The 24,454-nt window shown below is 37.5% G+C and overlaps 1 protein-coding gene and 1 long non-coding RNA gene across 4 annotated transcripts in view; one reads left to right on the forward strand and one right to left on the reverse strand.

The window, feature by feature from the left end:
- LOC149690561 (uncharacterized) overlaps positions 1-24,454 on the reverse strand; it is a 159,042-nt gene that overhangs the window by 49,412 nt on the left and 85,176 nt on the right. The window contains exon 5 of the long non-coding RNA XR_016383757.1: positions 16,424-16,714. This is a non-coding gene — a long non-coding RNA (uncharacterized LOC149690561). The remainder of the gene's footprint in view (positions 1-16,423; positions 16,715-24,454) is intronic.
- The window catches only part of LOC149690562 (uncharacterized), a 78,881-nt gene that overhangs the window by 42,757 nt on the left and 11,670 nt on the right, over positions 1-24,454 (forward strand). For 2 of the 3 annotated variants that reach the window (XM_089870110.1, XM_089870111.1), the window contains exon 2: positions 1,447-1,493. The gene's annotated coding sequence lies outside the window, so the exon portion shown is untranslated. Of the gene's footprint in view, positions 1-1,446; positions 1,494-2,409; positions 2,521-24,454 lie in introns of all 3 variants that reach the window. The other variant, XM_089870112.1, reaches the window with a different exon arrangement.

Below are 24,454 nucleotides of genomic sequence, written 5' to 3' on the forward strand. Positions count from 1 at the left end.
TAGACACTATAATTACATAGCGACCAAGGCTTATCAAGTCGCGGATGTAATGCCAATACGCGAGCGACGTAACAGACAGGGGAAACAGACGTTGAGCTTTAGAGCTCGTATACAGGAAAGGGGATATAATATCCACTATAAGCGTTAATTATTGGCGATAGTGAAAAATACGATGAAAGATTGGTTCATGGTGTTATACTACCAAGTTAATTGGTGGAGATGACGCGCTAGAGGTAAGTGAGGCAAAGGATCGAGGACCACCAATAAAATCTCGGGAAGGGAAATCTCTCTGGCGTATTTATTTGGCAGATTAGTTAATTATTGCCAATAATCCAATTACGAAGGGGAGCAGCGAAGAGCCGGGAATTTTGATAACGGGGTCTATTTGGGGAAGCCCACCGTGCCCCATCCTATAATCTGCCCAGCTATGTTCAGCCTCCTCCAAGATAGAGATAGCTCAATATGGAACCACGCAACTTAAGGTAATGATGAAGATATTTGGATGTGGCCAATTTGAAACGGTACGGGTTTGGGTTGTTGAAAATGTAACGTTTCAATTATTGGCAAGTTAACGATGGAAAAATTGATCATATTCAGTTTGGTAGAAGAACTGCATTGCACGGCTTTCAGGTTATAGCTTGAAACTCAAAAAGTTTAGTCTCGATGCTAGCTTTTCTGTTCCTTTAGAACTCTGCCAGCCCTTTAAAGAGAGTATGCCAAGGCTTGACTAATATTAATGTATTCACAAAGCATGTTGCATTATTCAAAATAAAATTATGAAGCACCCTTTGTATAAACCGAAACGTAAATTTTTAGCTTCAAACTGTAAAGCGTAACAGAAAGAACACCTTTGTTGCAAAAAATCGCCATATTTTCATTGCATTAATTGCGAAAGTTAAGCAATCTGCACAGCTAGCCACGTTGCTAAATACTTGCCAGTAGCACATCCTCGCCAATAAGCTCCGTTGTATTGCAGGGGACAAGGGACCAGTAGATAGCAAGGGGGATGGGGCCTAGTGTAGTTAAGAGCGCGCGGGGTTTTGAAATGGACAAGCAAAGTCCACCGATGTCCTGCTAGTGACGCGCTTCGTATTAATTTTAACCCCGGGGGGTCAGGGGTTGCCGTCCTAATTAATTAGGTTTTAAACAATGAGTGGGTGAAATAATAATAAGGGGGATGACCAAATTATACCAGTATTAAAGATTAATTTCATAACGGAATTGATATAAAATTATTCCTCTACCATACCAAAGACAATTAAACGTAACAGAAAGTAATTAGACATTAGTTACTGAATGTCTTCCGTAACTTCTTTGGTAACAAAAACTATTTCCTTTATTGAGGAATTCACACTTTGAAATATTTTTGAGTATTATTTAATTTGTGATCCCAAATTACTTTTTATTACAAAATTTGCTCTAAAAATTTTCTTCTGTATTTTACAGGCGGGAAGCGGAAGGTAGCCCTTTCAACCATCATCAAAACGAAAAGGGTAAGCCAAAACATTTTCTTTTCATATTAAATATGGACAGCAAACAAATTAGGCCAAAAACAGACAACCCCTTCTGAAATCAGCACCGAATCAAAGTTAAACTCAATCTTAAAACGTTATTGCACCTTTAAAGTGTGATTATAGCCTAATTGTTCAAGGGAAAAATCAATGTTTGGGGGCCCATATCATGGTGATTTTAATGTTGTAGGTCTCCCCATGTTCTTTGACATATTGCACTTAGTTTGACCAAAATTACACAGACACACCCTTTAATTTATTATCAGTTCTAACAACCTGTATAGAAAGAAACTTAAAACCACTTTTAAAATTCGAAAATTAGCATCGACTTACTTCCTGAATATTACCGAGAATAAAGCTTTAATTTTTGAGAGAGAAAAAAATTAAAATTAAAATAAAAAGAAAATGATAAGAAATTGTGAAAGAAAATTCTGGAAGCACTAGAAAAGATTTCGAGGATATTTTGCATAAAATCGAAACTCAAAGCTCAAAGAGAATAAATTTGTTTTTCTCTAAACTCCATCGCTAAAAACTCCCTCCCCCATCTTCTTAAGATTCCTTTTTACGCAATTTTTCCCGACGGTTTGTTAATTCCGCTGCGAATTTTTATTTTTCTCTCTCTCATCTTTTCTCATCCTTCTTATATATACTCGCTCCATCTCATTTCTTTTTAATACAAAACAGAAATAAATTAACCGGAAGTTAAATAGATTGGATAACAAACTGTATCTTGTATTAAATAAACTGAACTTCACAGAGAGGCGGGTTAAGAATGACCCCTGTGTCCCTCATCAGAAAGGGGGATGCTTAACCCTTCTTTGCCTCCCAATAAACGTATCATTTAACATTCATTATAAATTATAATTATTAACGTCCTATTAATTGATTTTTGTCAAAGATCTCGGAAGAGGGTGGTAAAATGGAAAGAAGGAAAATAATGGGACTCTGTACGTTTTATCCGAGAAGTAATAGTTAATAAGAATAAAGGCGGTGTAAAAGAGATAAATGGGTACGTGATGATTAAGAAAATGATACTATACCTAAGCTCTACAATATATTACCTGTAATTTCACAAATCATAATATTGGAATAAGGATTTGAAAAAAAAAGAAAAAAAAATTGGAAATGGAAGCTTTATATATCTAGAAAAAAATCATGGGTCATGACGTAATGGCGTGTGCATATATGTTTTGATCCACAAGTCCTTAGAGCTAATGAATCGTAACTCTTATAAAGATGTATAGGTAGTGTCCATTTTAAGCTAATGTATCTAAATATTGTAGACCAAATGTCGATGAAACTTCCAACTCTAGCTTGTTTTTTGTTTTTTTAATTGAATTCTCACTGTTTTGTTTGCATATATTAAGATACATAACATCTCATAGAAAGGATAAGTTCATTTAATAAATAATAACCGGTGACCTTTATAGCTATGACGAAGGAACACAGACATACTAACTATTAATTTCTATAAAAGATAAGCCAGTTGCAGTTTTCTTTCTCTTTTCGAGTAAATACGTCGTGTCATTAATCCTGGTTGGCATACAAGAAAGAAAATACTACGGAATATTTAAGTTGCTAAGCCTTGCCTCGTTTTAAGAAAGAGAATATATTAAGAAATAAAGATAATATATTTGATAGCCTTTAGGGGTTTTAAGGAGAAGTCTTGCGAAAATAAACCAAATTACGTATAAATATATCAGTTTAAATGTATTTTGCTTATAACTTACCCTTTAATATGGAATTACGTATTCTCTTTCTAACGATATCACCGAGTTTATAATATGCAGACATCTAAGAAAATTTAAAAGGTTTTACTTTTCAAAGGCAGATTGGTTTACACGAGATTTCAAACATGATAAAACCATTTTGTATCAAATTTAAACTATATACATCAGATTTAGAAGGGATTTCGAATGTTAAAATCGATTTTCAATAAGAGAAAATTTAATATATCTAAAAGTAATTTGATTTTTCCAATCCTGAATTTAATTGCATTTGATTAAATTCCAAATCAAGTCACGTGGACTTGCTGAATAAAATTCCGGTTTAATATAGAAACATAATTAACAATTTGTTTATGCATTAAGAGCCCGAAGAAATAATTTCAAATTATTTTATATTAAATCAGCAATCTAATAAACTGGTACTCGATCGTAAACATTTAAATTTTGCCCTTTGGACATTAATACAAAAGACATTAATTAAATTCGAGATAGTAATATCTTCGAGCACGAGTGAGTACGCTAGAAACGAAGATCAGAAACTATCATACTTAATAAAGGTGAAACACCTGGATGTTTTCTCACACTTAATGAAGCTATTTTTTAAGATAAGTTACTGCAGTATATCAAATAACATTAAAACGCGATGAAGTTCAAGATTAGGCTTAAGAAAAGGGTCGAGCCTAGTAGGCTTTAGGCTATAATGTGCAGCAGACGAAACAGGGGCCTCGAACAAAGGCCTAACGTGTAAGTTAAGTTCGTATATACTTCTAAATTGTAGATATAAAGTTTAGATAAACAAAGAAAATTTCTAGCGTGAACCTTTCCGTTTTAACAAAACCGTGTCAAAGGGTAAACACAATAAGCCTAACGTCAAGTCAAACCTGACTGAAAAAAGAAACAAAAACTTATCTGCAAAAACATATCGTGCGCACGATTCAGAGTGGAAGATAAAAGACAGCTTCTGTCACCACACGTCAACGCGAGGAAAAACTTTTTCCCAATTAAAAAGCAAAAATTGGGAAAATATCCTAGCAGTGCCAAAAAACCAATTAGCTCCAGAAGAGAGAGAAGGGCGAAAAAAGCAACTATACTAAGATTAATAATAATTAGAATGCGTTCGATTTGCGAGAGAGAAAGAGAGAAAGAAAACTAAAAACAAAGAAAAAATATTCCATGATAGTTCCAAGTCCCCTGTACTTTCCCCCTCCCCCTATGAACTTTTCCAATGCAGACTGTAGTTACAGTTCGTCCCAGACCTAAATGGCAATGGGATAATATTGGAAGGCATTGGTTTCAGAATATTAGACGTTAATAAGTTGAAGTAAAAGTTAAGAAACAGCCACGATTTGAGCCTTATCATACCAACATTTTAATCCAATATATTTTAGTGGGAGAAAAACGCTCTATTATAGTGGGGAAACACACAACTTTGGTCATAGAGCTCTATCTATTTTAGTGGTGAAACACACAACTTTGGTCATATCAGAGCTCTATTTTAGTGGGAAACACACAACTTTGGTCATATCAGAGCTCTATTTTAGTGGGAAACACACAACTTTGGTCATATCAGAGCTCTATTTTAGTGGGAAACACACAACTTTGGTCATAGCAGAGCTACTGAACTCTAATAACCGCTATACAGCTTTAATTTTAAACTCCCCTTCATCCAATATCTCTTGTACTTCAAATTATGGTCACCCTTTACCGAAATAGGGTCCCCAAAACGTAGAAGACGTCCTGAAACCAAATGCAAGCACAGAGAGAGCGAAAGGGGTTTTCTGTCATTGTTGTAAAAGGGACAAGCCTAGGATACTGGGGAAGGAATAGTCCGGGAAAAGCGAACTAGTAGGGGGATAACGATGTATTGGAAATCAATGCCTGGAATGTCCCAATTCTCAGGAGAGAGACAACACGCGAGAGTAAAGTCTGTACGCGTTCAACCCATATAACACTAATAAACAGGGGGAAACTGATTTAACCAGTAAACAGGTGTTGTTTAAAATCAAACCCAAGCAGTCTTGGGACGTATTAACGCTCTCCACTCGAACTACAACTTTGATAGGGCGCCCCCTCGTGGAAGACGCATAAACTTGCTCTATTCCAATTCCCAAAGACGGGCCCGGGATTCCGTCCGTTAAGAAAAAACGAGTTAAAAAAATAAAGTAAAAAACATTTCCAACAATTCCTCCTACAAAATAAAAAAAGAAAGCGAAACTAATAATACGTTGTTTGCCGCTATACTGCAGGAAACTAGGGGTTTCGCTTGGAGGTTTGTAAGGAGGGGTGAAAACGTTATTAAGATTTTTCTGGGTACCTTACGTTAGTTTTCCAAGACATGTAACCTTTGGTATGGTGCTATATCACGAATAGCAATTCCCCTTCCGTAATGCAGAAAAGAGAGAAAAGTTTGGGGTAATTTTTGGGGGTCTAAAAACAAATCTTACAAATTACCTACCTATACCTCCCACGCGTGGAAAGATTCTTTTTTTCTTTCTTGTTTTTATTGACAAAACAAACGCCAATATCTTGGTTTACGAATATCGAAGAATGCAATTTTTGAACGACTTTAATCAAAATAATCTATATGGTTTTATTTTGGAAAGATATTTCCATTTTGATTATTTTTATGGATTATATAAAATATTATTATTATTTATGGAGCCGAATTATATTTTGTCTATATTGTTTAAAATTTAGATTACCAAAGGTCATAATGCACTCACGATGTGGATGCAATGCAAAATATAGCAAAGACTTACGTAACATTTTGTAAACCACCAAAAAACATTAAGAGAAGGGTTCTCTCTATTGTTTTAGTTATTATCAAGGTGCTAATATACTATAAAAACGTCACGTGGGTTACTGTTTGTAAACTGGGGTACTATTTATCGCCGTCAAACACAAAATTAACTATTTTCTGAAAAAAAGTCTGGTCCCTAACTGGGAGTTGACAGTTTAAAAACCGAGTACAATTCCAAAAACCACAAAATTACGAAAACAGCCCCTGTAAGCTGGTTTCCCCCCGGAACTCGAGTGTTCAGCGGGTAGAGAACTTTACAGGCGCTCATAGAAACTACATTAAACTCTGCTCTACGCACAACTTGACCGAGCACTACATTTTTGCAAAAGCACTAAATATACGACGAAGCCCCACCATTAAATAAAAACAACCAGTTTAATAGATTACCTAAGCAGTCAATATTAAGAGCCTTACAGTATAGGAAAACACCCAAGGGGTGCATTCAGGTCCTAAGCCTTTGCATAAAGTTATTCCCCTTTAAACCCATCCCGCACCGAACAAAAAACACAGGACTATAAAATTTGTAATAGATTAATCTATCTACCTATTTTCCAAAATAGGCTAGAGACCTTAAATTTTAGAGCAAAGTTTTTTGGGTTTTTTTTTCGTGTTATTTTGTCGATAGCGAGCTCTAGTATATTGATCGTTACAAGGTTTCGGTTCAAAGAGAATGCTTTTGAAGTCCCAATGAAAAAAGAGATGTATGGTAGCTTAGAAAAATTCAAACAAAACGTATATATTCTCCAATAGATCCCCATATTGACGCGTTATCGCAACGTTTGTATTTTTAGGCGTTTTTAGTTTTTGCCTGTTAACTTTAAACGATCAGAGAATTATAGCTAAAGGAGTGGTAATTCATAAGGATAGGTATTACAAGTCAAGAGAATTATAATATATACCGATTCTCTAACTCAATTTTCAGTTAAGTTGAAGTGAAAAAACAACAAAAGTTTTATTAAGAATTGAAGTTAGAGCTTCCACTCCTCATATAGTGAATTCTCTATGCTCTAACCCTAGGCTGTCATCTCGTGATATACCGTAATATGTTCCATTGGAAACTCATTATTAAACATTACTTCATGGCGGCAGATATTTGTACCCAGTTTTAGAAGGTATTAAGGTACAATCAAGAAGCGATATCTAGTTTACTAGGGAGAAGGTATAAAATGCCTAAGTATTCGCGTCCCATAGCCCCAGTCCCCTCTTTAAAAATACAAGGGGGGGGGCGTAAAAGGAGGCCGGGCTATTTCATTGCCTCTCTTCAGTCGGAAAATACGTAATTTTCCTCATTCGCATCGCGCTGACGTGAGTTTTCAAGAACCAATGAGATGCTGGTTGTAATTTAGAGGCGGCGGGGATTAACTTCGGACCAACGTTTGGACTGGAGATAAAGCTAGAATTGTGCCGAATTTATACCTTCTTCCTAGTAAACTAGATATCACTTTTTGGTACAATAAAACATTCAGTTAAAATATCTCAAAATAAAATTGTACTGAGCTAAAAACAAAAGATAGAATCTATCACAATAAGTGAGTGAGTGCATCGATTGATTTCGACGCATCTACCCCTCTAACTCGAAATATTTCGTCTTTTCACTGCATCACAAATATCTTTATTTTCCATGGCTGAAAGAACCCAAAAGAAAGTGTAAAAATAAATAAGAAAAAGAAAAATCTCGAGTGTGTGCGAACACGCCAACAAACGAAACGAAACGTATTTGGGTCAAGAAGTCGGCAACGATTTCTCATTTTGAAAATTATGAATGGCGTCAGTAAATACATTTTACTCCTTCGAAAATAGGTGTCTGCACTTTTCCCATTTTCTTATTTTTGTTCCTTGAAAAGGGTCGGACTTGAGTAATCTGGTCTAGTCTAGCCTAATGTCCTTCCTTTTCTGTATTCCACTCAACTACTGGTTTCGTGTCTAAAATGCTATTTTCGTTTGCAACTTTCGCCAATTGGTCTCAGCGTTACTGAATTAGAGGGATTAAAATGTCCGAAGGTACTTAAGGGATTATAATTTAAATTAGAGTACAGACCGGTTAACTTAATTAAGGAAACTTATACGTATATATAAGGTATTTAAGGTCAATTTACCGAGTCTGTATATCACTAAAATTATATTGTTGAATATTTTCGAATAATTTGCATTAATTGTGATGGAATTGAAGTATCATGAGAAATACACAGCGTTAGAATGGAGGCCTATCATTGGTTGCATGTTCTTAAACAAGATTGTTACGCTAAGATACCTCTAACTAAATGGTGTAGACACCATGTTTTCGTTGAAAATTTCAACTCAATATGACACTCTAATTTAAAGGTTCTGATTGGATACATACTAATAGGTAGACAAACTATTTTTTTAAAAAAATGCACCAATAGCACTCAGTTAAAACGGCCTTGAACGTCAATGGTTCTGATTGGTACACGTAAATTATTGTCTAAAAAAAATGCGCCAATAGCGTCTCACTTAATACGACCTTGAACTTCAAGGCTACTCATTGGTTAAAAGTCCTTATACCTCCACCAATAAATACCCATTTACAACCCAAGAATATGAAACTGGCTTAGAAGTACCTGTGCAAAGTGACTATACTTTGTCTTCATAAAGAGTAAATTACAACCTTGAAAAAGAAAAGAAAAGCCATTCAAGACGATTCTCATTGGATAATTTGTACCCTCGATAAACCAATAAATAGACTACCTTACTTTAGATAAAATTGCATTCTAAAGCGAAGAATTTACTGTCAATGAAAAGAGGTTTTGGCGCGAGAGCGAGCTTTTTTTTCATTAACGATTTCAATGGGATTCGTTACTGCCTCATAAAGTTTTTAACCTATTAAAGTTTAACAACCGGGAAAAGAAATATATATATATTTAAGCTTTATATCTGGGAAACTTTTCTAAAAGGAGAAATTTAAAAAAAAATATTCTTTCCAGTTACGGAAGGGATGGGTTGATACTGTATCCGATTTTGTGGGATTATTACCGTTCGTTTTCTAGATGGAGGATAAAAAATTAAGCCCTCTTTTTATCTCCCCAAACTAAAACAAGGTAGAGAGAATGTAATAGCGATGGTGTAACAAGAGAAGCAAGCCAACTTCATATTTGAAACCTCATTGAACTAAAATAAATTTTTCAGCTGATATTTTTTCCTTTTTTTAAAATGGATAAGAGTACAAATTAATCACTAAATTTTCTATAGAAATAAAATGAATCAATTAAAGTATGAGTGGTACTAAAAGGTACTATAAATCGGGATACAGACTACCAAACCAATACAACCAAGAACCTAAAAACTAAACAAGGCTTAAATGCTCAAAAAAGAAAGAAAAAAAAGGTAGACACCGGTAAAAATATATTCTTTCTCCTGAGCAGATTTATCTCATCGTCCATTGCCTATTACGTCACGCTACATTGAAGCGCCGTTATTGGTCCCTTCTACCTAAACACCGGATCGTTACACCCATCCCCCCGTCTTTTTCTTTTACCATTCGAGCACTTTTTTAAATGGCTATTTTTCTATACGAGTATAGCGAGGCAGTGCCATCTAGTAAAGGGGTAGTAGGTACCCATAAAAATAACCGTCCCTATTCGTCCGTCACCCCCTTTTAGTTTCCCCTCCCTCCTCCCGGTTTCGTCTCAAGCTCTTCGGTTCTCTTTCGGACGCTGATCGGGTCGAAGGGGGTCATCCGTTGTAGTCCGAGCGTTTCCGAAATTACCAAACTGGCTAGAGGGAGGTAGGGAAAGGGGTAAAAGACGAACGAAGAAGAGCGTCGATGAACAAACTTAGGTTGACAGTGATGACACGTTAAAAGATTAAGGGACAGATAGGGTCTTTCACGCTGTCAATCGACGTTGTTTGAAGGTTTATATTGAGGGGAAAACGAGCAACGGAGAAGGGTCCGATCTCTTATATTAAAGAGGGATCGCGTCGAGTAAGAAGGACCCATTAATTTTCATTACAGTCCACCAGATGTCGCTAATGAGCCATATGCCACCGCCCCCTTCCTATGAACCCATCGAGTTCTTTCACGGCTCAGGCCATTCTACCCCTTTTAGCAATATCCCTTTAAAGGAAAAGCGCCATAAAAATTGAAACTTTAGATGGAGAAGACGCAATTCGGATGGAGAAGCTATTTTTTTTATTTAATTAGGGGTTTAATTAATTGACGTTATCTTTTTATCTTGGTGGGGGAAAAGCTAAGGGTAGACCTAATTGAGAGCTTTTAAACGTAAAAAAGTACATAAAAATCCGTCAGCAAATAAGAAAGTTACGAAGTTTGAAAGAAATTTCAAATTTAGAGTCACTCTATTTGATGACGTCAAGGATGCAACTGTGACGTCATCATAAAACTCCTCATCTTTTAGACGTTGATAACTTCGTTAATTATGAACCGATTTTGACGTAATTTGGCTCGTTTTAAAGCTTAGGTTGACCTCTATTTAAATATTTTACGACCCAAAAATTAATATATCGTTACACCTTCCCTTTATTCTCAGACCAGCATTCACTATAGTTTATACTTGAGCCCTTTCCAAAGGGAAAATCACCACCATCTACGTCGCATAAGGAAACCAAAGCTAGCAGCTCCTCATCAACCTATACCGATTTTTAATGGTGATTCCTTTTATAAGGTTTTAACAGACCGGTCCCCCAAATTTCCCTTATAAAAGGGGATGGGGAGTACTAGAATGTTAATTCGTGGAGTTAATTAAAACCAAGGCTTGATGGGGAGAGGGGAAACATTGTTTTGGATTTTCCTTCGCTACGCAAAATGGGGCTTCTAACAGAACCATCTGACAATGTATCCCAACCTTCTTTTATATCTCGATACATCCTTTTGATGCAGTTCAAACCCCCCGTTGACAATTTACGCGTGTGTGTCTATAGGTTCCATCTTGTTTTAATATGTACGTGTCAAAATAACGAATTATTTTAGGGAGTGTTCCAAGCTCACGTGGTACGAAGCGTGCAGCCAATTAAGTTACTGGGTTCTTCATTTAATTGACCATATATTGTTTTCAAGTCTAGTAATTACAGCTTGGTTTGATTGGGTGAATCAACGCTCGGTAGGATGCTTACGACGCGTAGTCTCGCTTTATCTCTAGCGTCATTGGTCGACCAATCTGTGCTCTATTTTAATATTTAGCCAATATATTCAGGAATACATAAAGATAATTGGAATCGTTGTTTCTAATTCTAATTTCTATGTGAGTTTTGTGGGCGGGTCTTGAGTAATATTCGCCTCATCATTCTGACGTCATTCTAACTGCGATTGCATTGGTTGGTAGCACGCGCAGCCAGATAAATTGTTCGTCAAGCATAATGATTAGACTATAGTTTCTCCCATAAAACCCGCCTAGATACGTTGAGAAAATGGCTACACAAGGATTCCAATTGTCTGTATGTATTCCTCATATATTTTGTAGTTCAAATCTGCATGCATGGTAAATGTAAGTCGGTTTGCCCGTGTAATTGGGCTATTCGAGATTTCCCCTTCACATCTGTTAACTCTGTTGAACTAAACCCAACATAGCTTAAGTAGAGTTCTCTTGGCACGAAACTGCATCTCCTACTCTCCTCCATGATGGAAAAACGATTCCCACTTACTGAATGCATAGCGATAACCAAATTATAGATAGAATAGGCCTAAATTAAATCTGTAATTTCAATGCCACTCAAGTAACGTTAAATACATTTCTCAATTAGACTTAACAGCCACCCTTTAACTGATTTAAATATAAATTTTAGTAGAAAATTAATCCACATTAGACTCGATCCCTGGCCGAATTCAAATGACCATTTTCATTTTAACTATAGGTGGTGGTGATGGTGGTATCCACTTATATCCGTTGGTAGTAGTTCAGACTTCAGAGTCCCGGGAGGAAGCAATGGTTGCAATGCATGATGGGGGGAGAGTAAAGCACTCTTGGACTATTACCTTAAAAGCGCACTAGACCATTTCGTAACTAAATCGTTCGTTCCTATAAATAGTAAGGGGGGGTGGGAAAGCGCGGGAAAATCTGCATGAGAGATTTCGCTGATTGCCTACACAGACGTCACTAACTAGGATATACAGGAGGCATGTGGCCACGCCCGCAGCCAAGGCTATTAAATGTAATTTCGATTTTCAGTCATAATAGAGCTCGGAATCGAGAAACGTGGTACGTATCGCGGCGCAATGGTATATATTTCTAATTAAACTATACGTGCTTCGCTGATTACGTTAAAGATTCTAACTGCTGGTTCGCTTTTCCAAATGGAAAACCAAATCGGCAATGACTTACGCCTTTATAAAACTCAATACGCCCAATTAACCAAAGTAAATCCAACTCCGAGGGAAAAAGATTCTTCTTTTTTGAGGTATAATCAAACCTAACCGCCCATCCACGATTAACTATATGCTTTGATGACTCTAACTCAAATTGACATTACTTAGTTTCAATTACAAAAAACTGCAGCTAAATTATTTTTTCCTATCTAGACAGTGCTACAATATATCTACTGCATTATAATACAGCACCATAATGCATAAGTATGGCTCTACCGTAAGGGCCTATAGGCATGTGTCCATGCGAGAAAAAATTAAAGAGCGCCATCTAGTTTTCTCCTATATACAACCTGGGATTGAATAGAGTCATAACTTTCTGTGATTTTCATCCTTGGCCAGGTCGAATCTACGGATAGCGATGAAGATCACAGTACCCCACCACGAGGCGCGCCCAACTCTGAGAAATACGCCTCCATGACACGCCCCTATTAAAGAACGCGTACTGTTAGAAAATATACCATTCAAACCACACTTACTGGGAGTATCATGGTCTTATGGTCTTACAATTACGCAAATGGCAAGGATCAAACGTTGCACCACGTGGAAAGGCATTAAGAAACCCAACCCACACAGGCACGCGGCATAACCCTAATGCGTACGTACGTCCCAATTTCGATTACATCATACATTCCACGAAAACAAAACCAATCCAGACATACCCACGCTCGAAAAAGACTCGGGGAAAAGAAACGCGACACGGGTCCCCAAAGAAATCGATCAGTTATCGAAAAAATATATTCCTCCTTTATGAAAGTAAAGGGGTGAACTCCCCGGTACTAGTTGGGGGCGTCAATTACGCCCTCGCGTGAGCAGAAAAGGGATGAAAAGACGTACGAGGCAAAAAAGGAGGGAGTTTATCCCCGCATAAACCAAACCGCCCTAGCTTGCAGCTAGTCTTCGGGGGAATACCTCCCTGAGCAACAAAACGCAACACTGGGGGGAACTAGTAAATGCAGAAGCGCAAAAACCTAAGCCGATTTAATGGCTTAATAAGGAGGGTGGTGCCCCTCAAAGTACAGGGCTGCCAAAACAACGGGGGTGAATAATAATAGCGTCACAGACACCGACAGGGGAATAGGCAAAAAAAAACCTTTTACGCCAGCCATCACCACCATGGATGCTACGTTAAGCCTTGGCTATGTTTGTCGGGGGGAAATTCCCCCATGCTTTTAATTATGAACGAAAACTCACCGGACTCTAATGGGGTATACACGAAGCTGGGAGAAGTAAAACGTCTTTCGATGCCTATCATTGATTGAGTTACCGTTTTTTTTATACGCTTTACCATAGAGAGAGAGTGTTGAGAGGAGGACCTGTTGTTTTGTGGTAGCTAAGGAAAAACCCTTCCCAAATTAGGGCGGCAAAGGACTCCCGCTCGTTTCCTAACCGATAATTGGAGAGAATTGCTTAATTATAGTGGATCTGAAACGTATAGGAGGCCGGTCTCCTCATCTTTTATACGTTAAGAGCAATTGGCCATACGAAGATCCATGGTGACCTGGTTTTACCATAGCTTTCCTATTCCTAATGCGAGGATGATGATACCAAACTTATAATGGGATTTGCTCGAATCAATTTCATAGTATTTGTTTTGGTATTAAATAGAAATTACTTCTTGGTATGGTATTAATTACTGTACGCGTGATTTTACGTCTCTCAAATGGACAACTGGGTAATTATAGAACGTTAATTGAAAATTGGTTAATTTTAACCTATTAAGAGGAATTTATTCCCTAAACTTGATAAACATTTATTAAAATCCAAAGGATTTGATTTTCTAATTTATGTTAGGTCGCAATTAAATTTTAAACAATGAGTTTAATTGATTATATTGAAGTGTATTCCGTAGCCTGGTGATTGCCCATGAGGGTTCAAAGTTCGAACGTCGTTGGTTATAAGGTAGTAGCTGAAATTGTTTGTTACTAGCTACTTGAAATCTATTTAGTCCATAAGATCTTAATGGTTTCACCTTAATTTTACACAAAGGTTTAAGGACTACGTTAAAATCTCGAGATTCTAAAGCCTTGCTCGTAAGAAATCATTGCCCTGGCCTTATCTTCCTGTCTTCAGAGTGTAAAGCACGGTCGTACCATGGATGAAAAAAAACTAACAGGGATAAATCAAACTCGTAGACTTTACATTACTAAGAGGGAAACACGTTTGTTACCAACAAGGCTGCCAGATTTGATTTCGATTTTATTTTTTTAGCTCATTTACCGATTCAAATTCGGAAGTAGATTTATAGAAATTTTGCCATCTCGTGGTAACCTCGGGAACTTTAATTTAAAAATGTCGATTCCAACTTTAGACGTTTGAGAATCTTCGTATGATTTGTTAGGGTTGGTAACTTGCATACGTTATATTCAACGTTTTAAAGCTAAAGTTTCGAAACTTTTCGAGTCATTTAAAGTCTTCAACTAAATATTATAAGTTTTTTTTAATTTCAACAGAAAAATAGCTCTGCGAATAATAGTAGACTTGAAAACTACACTAAGCCTTGACTAGGTATCAGCGGAATCCCGATTCCCGAGCCGCCGGCGGCTAAGCTCCCCGTAGCCGCGGGAATAGAAAACATTCCTCGTAAAAAACAGATACACGGCGTCTTAAATAGGCCAAGCAAAAGCTACCCATATTGATAAGATCTTCGTGCCTTACTCCCAAATAATCTTTCGTATTGTGAATAGTTTTAACTAAAGAATATTCCAGACACTATACTCAATATTTATCGTAGTTCCCTAATTCCAACAGAAAAATAGCTCTGCGAATTATAGTAGACTCGACGAAAACTACACTAAGCCTTGGCTAGGTATCAGCGGTATCCCGATTCCCGAGCCGCCGGCGGCTGAGCTCGCCGTAACCGCGAGAACAGCAAACATTCCCGGTTACGATTACGTGGGTACAAAAAGCAGACGAAAAAACAACCGACTTGACCCCGTGATTGAATCGGTAAATTGAATGTTTCCGGTTCTTATAATTTCGGCCGCGAGGGTGCGTTTCGAACAAACATTTTACCGCCGTGATTTATCCCTGTTAGTTTTTTTTCATCCATGGTCGTACTCGTACAAGGCCTATCAGATCCTTAGTTTAGAAACTACATACCTAGCTGACTGACTCTAAATCACTAACATCCCACTGGGGCTAAAGACCTCGGTCCCGATTTCCTGGAGCACTAAGTCATAACACCGACTAACCGAGTCCCAAATAAAAACTCTACTATACGGCATCAAATCTTTTTGGGCGAGAAAAGAACCAAGCCAAGGCCTAGTAGTATCCTTCCTTCAACTAGAAGGTAGTGATTTAGAAGATTTTTCGAAGTATAGGTATACACACACTACTACAACTTAGAGCGACGTTGTAAAAGGGGCAAACGGGTAGCAGAGGCCTAAACTAATCCCTTAATACGGTCAATTAATCTTTATTTCCGCGATGGTCTCTACAGCACCCTTTCCAAGAGCCTACCACCTTTTGCAGACGGTTAAGTCTTAGGGGTTTCCTCCTTGAATGGTTGTACATCTAGGACTTGTACAGTAACTAGTACGTTGCCTATAATCCTAGCCTCCGGTGTACTGTTTTTACCAACTCAATCCTCTGAATGAGATTTTTGCCAGTGCATTCTATAAGGAATGTTGAGCTGTATCTAAACTAAGATACTTGTAAGTAACTTTAAGTTTTTTGTTTACTGGTGGTTAAATATTTGATAATAATTCCAATGCAGAAAGAAACAACGTTGTTCTTCCCTGTATGCACTTAAAATTACCCTAAACCCATATACTAGTCATGACTACAAATATTTGAGCATTATTTAGCAAACACTTTCAAGTCACGTGTCATACTATAGTGCCTCGAAGGGAACGTGTAACTTCGTTACGTTTGTGTTTCGAAGAATGGGAGCAACGAAACACTGATTTTTGGGCTACTTTGACCTTAACCAAAATGGCCTACTTGTCGTAGGTGAGGACACCGTTCTTTTCTATTTCTCGTGTGTGAATTGAACCAATTCACGGTGCGATAAACCCCTTGGTATAGATAGAAAAAGGCTTTTACCTACCTTAGAGATGTTTCAGAAAATGGTAGTTGCACAGAGAGGGCCTTGGTCGTAGTCTTTTACCATCCTTCCTAAGGAGTTGAGCTCTTTGGTGTAGAAAGATCTTCTTCTGCCCAGTTCTCTTTTTCCAAATGACCGCTGGCCCACTCGCTATTTCCGGACGTCAGATTTCGAGATAGGGGATACGATGAAACTTCCTAGCTTTCGCTCTCTCACAACGATCCTCTGTTTTATAGGCACAATATCCATAAAAAAACGGATTCCGGGCATTTGGACCTAGTTCCCCCTTTTTTTCTAGTAAAGAGAAAGAAATAGAAACAGAAATGGTTAGAGTTCGCACTTTTCCAAGATAAAGGCGACTTAACTGCTGCAAAACAAACACAATTTTACGTCAGCGAAATCGAGCAATAAACTTCTAACTTCAACAAATGTTCGATCGAAGAGTTACAAAGTTATTGTTTCTAAATTTATTTTTAGTAACGCGTGGACTTAAAATATCCCTTCCATGCTGAAAATAAGTGATAAATGAAATGTCAAACGCTTAAAGCAGTAACAGAATATTGGTGGCAAGGCCTAATGCAATTATCTCGCAAAGGCTTAAAGGCCTAGGCAATTAAATCTGATCGAATGAGAAGTTCTGATTAATTAATTTAAATAAACTCGCGCGGACTCGAATATAGTATTGCCTGCACGGACGAGCGAATCGAACTAAATTAAAACTCTCTGCAGAGAGAGCGAGAGAGAGTAATTTCCATTTAAATTATGTTAAGTCAAGAGCCGTTTCTGTTCGTCTAACGGAAAGGGAATTATCGGCCGGGTACCAGACGGTATTTAGTAATAATTAGTACAAATTGGCTTACGTTTGGCGTTACGACGTATTATTCGAAATTAGAACAGCGCGTCCGCAAAAACTAAATAATAAACGAGAGGATATTTCGAATTTACGTGATTTACATTCAAATTAATATACGAGTAAACTAGGCCTAGAGAGGCACAAATAGTTTTGACAGCTCGGAAATGCATGGAGAGAGAGAGATTTGCGTAAATTCCAACATTACCTAAAACCTTATGTTCGACAAATCCATCGTGATTTTTACAGTTAGTTTATAAAAGCTACCTACATTTATAGTCGCGACAAACACGCGGTGTAAAATGAACAGACAGTTTCAAAATCTAGTTAACCTAAGCGTGAACTTTGCAGTTTGGCCTACTTTGTTGGCGAAAAGAGATACTTTGATAAATCGATAGACTATCACAACGATAACAGTGACGTCCCCTTCTTGAATAAAAATGAACACTATCGTTCATTGCCCTTAACGTGTTCCACGATGTTTCGAGTACAGTCACAATGTACACAAGGCCAAGGCCTAGTTCATTTAATCGTCAACTTATCCGAATAAGACTTCCTAAACAGGGACGGAGGGAGAGAGGTCAAACACCCCCAATGTTTTAATGAAGGCTTTCAAAGGCATCTAATCGAACATCACTATTTCCCCCGTCTACACTGCTTGGGTATCCACCGTGCACCACGATGGCATCCTCCGTTCTCACCCATTTCTTTCAAAAGCTCTCTTAAGATTTTTCCTTGACATGGCAGTATACACCCGTCACCCCTGCACTATCGAATTGGGAGGCAAGCTCGACGTATACACCACTGACCATCAATCAAACCACTGGCAACGCCAGAATCCTCAAGACCCCTAGAAAGTCCAGAGACTCTAGACGATGTTTGTCCCTTACCGACACCCTGATCCCTGCACTTCCGGGTTGAAGCTTTAGCCAGCGCACGGTGACAGGTTTTACTCTAGCATCCCCCAAAAAATAACTAAGAACTACGTGTACCCATCAAAGGGAAGGTCACAGTCGACTATCTCAAATTGAAATCGCTGAAAGACTGCGAGGATAATAGGGTAGTGTGTTCTCCATAAGGCTTAGGTTTGGTTATAGGAGATGGCTAGCCTTTGACAACGACAAGTCTTAAATGTATACTGGTTTTGAATAGGCTTAAGTACATACTAGAGAATGATTAACGAAATTAGGCTTAACTACGTACAAAATTAGTCTGACGTAATTATGTCTATGTTCTCTACAATAATCTCGATTTAGGCTTAACGGTTTTGAATTAGGCCTAACTACATTTTAAGTCACTACTACGAAACTTTTCCTGATTACTTTGCAATGATTGGTCGATATTTCCCGTTTTGACCATGGTTTGACTTTCCCTTTCAACATCAGTATCGAGGCTTAGCTTAGTAGTAGTAGGGGAGCGGGATGGTTGAAAATCGAAATTCATTGTTCGCTATACGAACCGTAGGAATTCTGGGTCAAAGACTCGAGTCATCCTTTTAGTAATCCTCTTTAGGCGGGCAAAATATCCCGTTTATTAGGCTTAACGGACCAGATGGTTTTCCAATATGATAAATTAAAGTTCCAGAGGGAGAGAGAGAAAAGCGAGAGAGGACTGGAAAACCCTCATCTTGTCAAATAGAGATTTACTTCTCTGGTTTCCCAAAATAAAAGGATTCCGCGGTAGTTTTTCTTTTAGTGATCTCGAACCGATTCTTTACATTAGTAGAAAAAAAGGGGTTTTAGTTACCGTACTTTTAAGGGGGCAAAATAAATAAAAAAATAAAATAGGAAAACGGAAAAAGTAAAACTTTAGTCTCTTTTTCTTCTTCCGAAGTGGATTTTATCGGAAATAGAAGTTTTTAAGAGACAGATAAGTAACAAAAGGGTGTAGAAGAAGAAACCAGTCTTATACTTAAGGGGTGGGAGGCTTTAAAAAACCATCTATCTTAATTTAAACTTTGATAAAGAGTTCCAGAAACCTTTCTGGACAATATAAGTAACTTAAATACACCTTGGAAAAAGTTTAAACTTGAGAGGGAGAGAGAGAGCAAAAGTTAACATTGTAAAACAAGAACCCCCTGCATGCACACTTTATCATTTGATCATACGATAAGAAATGTAATTCTGTTTTCCTTAAATCGTCTCTAAATTTGGCTTAAAAAAGGGTTATTTGAAGAAAATGACGGGAAATGAGTGGGGTATAAGAACAAAGCCATAGAGGTCAAAACATGTTTTTCATGTCTATGAACGAAGCTTCCTAAGACACGCTGGAAAGAGTATAGTGTACAGCTAGACAAAGCTTAAACTTTGGGTTGGATAAGTCAGGGAAATTGTGTCTTCAGAAGATACTTCTAGAGTTAGTAAAGAATACCAGTCTCCTTTAAGACGTATCCGTCTTTCTTTTAAGCGGTTTAACACACACGCCTTAATGTTGGTTGGCTTCGTCTAGAACGGTTAAACAAAACTGAAAGTCTATATAGTTTCTGGAAGTTGCAAACCAAGCCAGCCAGCAGCCAATTAACATCTTTATCGCCACGACAAGTCCGAAGTATTGCTACGCTACAACTTCAAGAAACATATAGTGATACAAGTCGACGCACCGGGTATGTATATATATAGCAACATAGAAATTTTCGATCGAAGTCTCCGCAACCGCTAAGCAGTTCAGGAACGTCGTCGACGCGCTCTCGCTATAGTGACACAGAAGAGTAAAGTTTCCCCAATTTCCAGCACTAGCAACCTTATACCGCCTACAACACCCAGGCTTTAACCTTTCCCCTTTTAAGAAAGAGGTGGACACCGCGCGTTCCCGTATCATTAAAACTAGGATCGATAAGAAGGAACGTGAATAAACCGTTCTTTGCAATAAGAAATACAAGGCTCAACTTCTGGGTCCACTTATACTCACTCACTCTCTCTCTCTCTCAAGTCTTCCCTTGGTCCCTTGGTCCGATAATCATAAAGAGAAAGAGAGAGAGAGAGAGAGAGAGAGAGAGAGAATTGAACACGCCCTGTAAAGTTGTACATACGTTTTCTTGTAATACACGCGATTTTTAAAGACATGTATGTACCATACCATAAGTTCATTAGATTCATGTTCCTTCCATAAGTTTGTCATTGGTTACAAACTGGAGATTGTCACGAAGTGAGTGAGGTAGGTCATAGATTCGAGGTGAAGTGACGCCTGGTGAGACGCTGTCAAAGACTAAATAGGGGGAGATGGAGGTCCTGCAAAATTAACCACCGAATGTAGGACTTCAACTCTCGCTTATCGTTCTCCTTCGAACTAGCTACCAGTAAATCTCTACTATTACGAACTTGTATAAGTAGAGTCATGCTTATGGAACATAGCTCATAAACTTATGATGGAAGTATGCGTGCAAGAAAGCAAGCTAGCTATGCCTTTTGGAAAAACCGCATATAGAAACAGTAGTTTTGGTCAAAACCTATGGTTATGTTTGTCTTCTTTTTTTGAAACGGAAATGAGAATCTATCGTTATTTTTTTTTCTTTTTGCAGTATATATATGCCATTAAGGTTATTAAGGAATAGTAAGTGATGTTTTGGGAAATTTTAGGGAGGGGGTATTGTATTATTCGGGGAATTTTGTAATACGTAATGCACTGTTTCCGTGTAAGTACTCACTTAAGTACCTACCGACCGGGTGCACGTGTTCACGTATGGTTATTAATATATAATATTTCTCTTGATGAAATTATATTAAATTGGAGTTTGATTTATGAATAATTGCGGCGTTTTAATGACACGTCATTAGTGAACTGTTTATTAATAGAGATGAGGTTGTAAGTTTCCCAGCATCCATGACCTTGACCTTTACGAAGGTTAAGTGAGTTGTAAAATATTTTGGGACCGAGTTAACAGTGTCGTTGATGAGGAGATAAAATGGAACTCGCGACTTTGGGCGATTTAGGTGCCAATCTTGGTCAATATTTTTCTTAACAACAAACACTCTACTCGCCTACGATGAATGAATGACCAGTTATATACGCTTGACCTGGTTGCTGTATCTGACTTACGTAATGACCTTAACGCACTGTATAAATTAAATTACCGCCTAATCACGCACGTTTAGTTTTAATACTTTTTATTTTGTTAGTACCACTATATAATAAAGATTCTTGGTACCACTATCTTAAGTATACCTTATAATCTGCAATTCAGATTCCTAATCGATTAAACTCAAACTACCAGGGTGATTTCATTATCCCTTCTCTATCATAATAAAAGAAGCCGAGGCGAGAGAACCAACTACCCCCCCCTCCATCCCCCAAATGCCAATTTTAGAAAGAGCCCATTTCTTGGAAATTACCCTTAGATACTGTTTTTTTTTCCTTCTGAAAAGGCTCAGGCTTTTGAAATTAGGCTTAGCTGCCAGGGTCCTTTACCCCTTAAAAAGATAAAAAGCGAATTCCCATGACAATAGCCCATTGCTAATTGAATACATTATAAAACAACAGTTTCAACTTTGCGAGAGAGAAAAGAAAGAATAAAAGTTTTTTCTTTCTCTCTCTCTCTTTCAGTGAAAAAAAGTTCATTTTGTGAACTTAGGAAAAAAGTGTAGGTTCTGGTTTGCAGGTTTTCTAAGGTTCTGTAGCTTTGGGCAGAAGGCTAAGGCACTTTTTTTGAAGGATATGTAGGATATGTAAGCCTATATATATATATATATATATATAGGAAATGGGAGAGCTCCCCAGCTGGTAAAGGATAGTAGCCAATCAGTGAAGGATGGATTGATGCGACTCGAGAGCCACCTAACGACACTTCTGGGAAACTACATTAGGCGCGAAAATTTCACCCTGGTTTTTTTTTCTATCAAAGTCTTTTTGTCCTTTCAGGAAGAAAAAAAGTACCCTATTTTAGTTTTTTTAAAGGTTTTTTTTCCGTCTTTCTCGGACCCCAGTAAGAAAAAACCCTTTTTTTTTTAAAAAAAAGAAAATTTGGAGAAAGGGCTAGAAAATAACAAAGCAAATTGTTCCGTAGGTCTAAATCAAATACTTCGAGAGAACTCTCGAATTCTTGTAGGTTATATATAACTGTAAGGATTTCAGCTGAGCGCCGTAACATTTGAGGAATTTTATATTGTCTCATCGTGTTGTGTTCTAAGACTTTGTGTAACTTGATGGGACAGAATGGATATCGCTTGTCTACCGTATATGTGTTTTGTAAAGTGCTTTGACAATCGAAGAAGATAATATACAAGTATACCTATCTGAACTATTTCAAGTACTGAAACCAAAGAAAGAGTAAGTCATTCTGAATCGATGTACTTGTACACCAAACAATTTCTTTCAATAGCTATACGCTTTAGCTTGCGCAATTGTTTTGACAAATGTTCTTGGGGTATTGTGAAACTCAACAGCATATAAAGTAATGAATTTTTCATGTTTATTTCTGATAAGTTTGCCATATTTAAAGGGTGGGTCGTCATGGGGTCAACCCGAGTTGAAAGTGTCACCAGATCATTGGATCTATACAACATTTAGTTTGGGGATATGGGCTCCCAAACATAGATTGTTAGTACCTAAAATAAAGAACTATAGTTACATGTGGACGAGTCTTCAATATAATCTTCAATCTAAGAATGTTATTGAACCCTTATCTAGTAAGTAGAAATATATAATTAACTGGGTAGAAGTGTTAAGTACTGTAAAGTTAATTACTTCACACATGTGTGACAATATCCTTGTTTTATTAAGAAAAATCAATGTTTGGAAGGTCATACCTCCGTAAACTAAATGTTGTAGGTCTCCCATGTATGCTCTTCGACACTAACCCAATGAACAGTGCACCCTTTAATTCGAGGGGCTAATCACTCCGAGATTTCCTGTTGACCAATTAAGTGAGCAGGTGAAATAATTTTAGCACTTGCAAGGGCAGGGCTTTTAAAGATTACAAGTATAATCCCTTCAGTCGAAGATACACCGAACCGAATGCGCTGAGTGACAGTCCCCTCGCTTTAATTTAAGGTGTAGACCTATCAGAAACACCCTGTATAGGATAGGGATCCATAGAAGGAGAAGGATATTGTCTTTGTTTCTGTTAATTCTTAGCTGTCTCGTTCTTTAAGCCCAGAGTGAGAAACGTGAAAAGTAAAATCCCAGAAAAGGATATTTCTTTCCTTTCCTTTTTTTTTCTTCAACTCCTTTCGGTTATTTTTTGTTTCGAAGCCGCTAGGGAAATAGTACAGATCTCTAGTTCCTACTTGGGAAGGGTCTAAGGACTCTCTTCGCCAAAGACTTGAAGATGAAACTTAAGGAAGGTAACAGAAAAAAAAAACGAGAGCGCCAACTATAGTTTTGGGTTCTTTTTTTCAAGAACCCTAGTCCTAAGAACCTCCTTTAAGAAAAAAAAGAAAACCCCCCTGGTCGGCTTGCTGCGAAGTGCTTATTGGAAAACGATATTTTTGGCTGGCAGGTGAAGTTCTAATCTAGTCTGGACACCCTGCTCCGTAACCCAGCCCTCCTTTACACCTATTAGTTCTTCCAGACTGATTCCCAAAACTCATTAATCCATTCCAGAAACGCTTACAAGAAGTACGGTACGGTGCCAGGTACTTAAGGGATATTTTCATCTAAAACTTTAAACTGTTTACGGTCCATCGATTTTAAGGGTTTGAGAGAAAGTAATATCTGTACCTTCCCTTCCTAGGTTTAATTTTTTTAACTGGTATTTTTAAAGGAAACTTACGTATCAATAGTTGAGGACATTTAATTATACCACTTGTAAATAGCAAACTTTATACATTGTGTTACAAAAGGGGCAATTATGGGATCGAAGAACAGTGAGATGGTTTTATGGACAGTAAAGTTTGAGTTGAAAATGTAACTTATAATGGCATTTTGGCACAAGGGCTACCGTTCACTAGTTATGACTAGATTGTTTTAGTGATGACCCCTTAAATAAATTAGAAATCATTTTCTTCCAGTTTATTATGTTATTTAAGGGGTCATACATAAAACATTAATTCCAATCATAACTGTGGCCCTTAGGGCAAAGTTACATTTTCGACTCAAAATTGATTGCCCATTTCCCACCCTTTTTTTTGGAAATTCAATTAAGGCACCACTAAGACGTCTTGTACACCAACTCCTAAGAAATCAGCTTCTATTTCTAGATTTCAAATTAGGCTTAAGGGGAAAGATATTTCTACCATAAATCCATCATC

This window comes from Phalangium opilio, unplaced genomic scaffold, assembly GCF_054372755.1.
Source record: "Phalangium opilio isolate 3A_F unplaced genomic scaffold, DU_Popi_V2 ptg000031l_1, whole genome shotgun sequence".
Classification (NCBI taxonomy): Eukaryota; Metazoa; Arthropoda; class Arachnida; order Opiliones; family Phalangiidae; genus Phalangium; species Phalangium opilio.